The sequence below is a fragment of the Malurus melanocephalus genome, unplaced genomic scaffold (assembly GCF_030028575.1).
Source record: "Malurus melanocephalus ecotype Western Australia unplaced genomic scaffold, MMel_1.1 scaffold_258, whole genome shotgun sequence".
In the NCBI taxonomy this organism is placed as follows: domain Eukaryota; kingdom Metazoa; phylum Chordata; class Aves; order Passeriformes; family Maluridae; genus Malurus; species Malurus melanocephalus.
In genome coordinates, this window is record NW_026623490.1 from 1,020,786 (window position 1) to 1,022,427 (window position 1,642).

At 61.2% G+C, this 1,642-nt stretch overlaps 1 protein-coding gene across 1 annotated transcript in view; it reads right to left on the bottom strand.

The window, feature by feature from the left end:
• TMEM74 (transmembrane protein 74) overlaps positions 1-578 on the bottom strand; it is a 6,663-nt gene extending 6,085 nt beyond the window's left edge. Inside the window, exon 1 of the mRNA XM_057375788.1 lies at positions 520-578. The gene's annotated coding sequence lies outside the window, so the exon portion shown is untranslated. The remainder of the gene's footprint in view (positions 1-519) is intronic.
• Between the last annotated feature and the right edge of the window lie 1,064 nt (positions 579-1,642).

Sequence of the window (1,642 nt, forward strand, 5' to 3'; positions counted from 1 at the left end):
CCGCACCGGGCAGAGCGATCCGCACCGGGCAGAGTGATCCGCGCCGGGCAGAGCGATCCCGGCCGGGCAGAGCGATCCCGGCTGGGCAGCGCGATCCCCGCCGGGCAGAGCGATCCCCGCCGGGCAGAGCGATCCCCGCCGGGCAGCGCGATCCCCGCCGGCCAGAGCGATCCCGGCCGGGCAGAGCGATCCGCACCGGGCAGAGCGATCCCCGCCGGGCAGAGCGATCCCCGCCGGGCAGAGCGATCCGCACCGGGCAGAGCGATCCCCGCCGGCGCCGGGAGCGGCCGGATCCCCCCAGCGAGTGACCCGAGCGGCAGCGGGAGCGGCGCGCACACACGCACGGCACACAGCACCGCCCGGCAGGCAGGAACACACCGCCGCCTCCGCCGCTCCTCCTCCCCTGCTGCTCCTCCTCCCCGCGGGGCTCTCACCTGCCCGGCACGGCGCTGTCCCCACACATGCACGGACAGACAGACACTCGGACACACGGACACTCGGACACACGGACACACCTACCTCCCGCCCGCCTCCAGCGCCGGCCGCGCCCCGCCCGCGCCTCTCCCAGCGCCCCGGGGCTCCCGCGGGCAGCGGCGCCCGGCCCGGCCCGGCCCAGCCCAGCCCAGCCCAGCCGGGCAGTGCCGGGGCGGGCTCCGCTCGGCACGCCGGGAGCTGTAGTCCGCGGGGGCGGCGGCTGCGCTGCTGCAGCAGCCCCGGAGCCTCGCCCGGCTCGGCCGCTGCCCGCGGGTCGCACTGCCAGGGATCCCGTCACTCGGACTGTCCCCTCCGAGTCCCCGATTCCTGGCACGGCTCGGAGAGGAGCTTAGTGCAGTCTGATGCGTGCGTCTAGGTCGGTCATCACCCAGTTGTTTTCCATAGTCATGGGAGCTCCCGACTTACTCCAGGGGAAGATAAAATCAGATTCTCAAACGATGAGCGATAAAATCAGATTCGCAAATGATAAAATCAGATCACAGAACTCCTGGAGCTGAGACGTCAAGGGTCATCATCTCTGCGCAAGACTTACTGGAAAATCTCAGGAGCTCACCCATGTTGGCAGGCTGTCCACACATTTCCTCTGGCTGGCATAAATGACCATTAAAAAAAAGGCTGTTGCCAAAAAGTACATAATAAATGAATGACCATTTCATTTTCAGTATGAACCTTCACTGAGTTTTCTTGCCAGTGCTTTTTCTTTGGCAGTACTAGTGATAACCTAGAATATAAAAATAAAGTATGGAGTAGTCTGGAGTGAAGGTTTATCAGAGCTGAATACTACTGTTGTGGAAAGACCAGGCTCTGGGGAGACAAAAATCATKGACAGAGTGACCTTTGACATGGAGCTGAAATGAGGATGTACRCGGGAAGAAGAGAACAGCGCCTGCCTGCATTGGCTGTTGGGCAGAGGCACAAGATGGAAAGCAGGCTGGGAAGGAACCAGAAGAAACAAGCACAGACAGTCTGAAGGAGCTGTCCTGACATCAGAGAACAGGGTGTTTCTTTGTAAGGAATCTCTGCCAGTTCTGAAATGATGCATGAGGCAATCAAATCAGTTGTGAAGACATATCCTGCTGAGAACCGAAACACCCAGCACAGAGGATTCACATCTTTGTGACAGTAACTCCCATGAAGGTCAAAATTG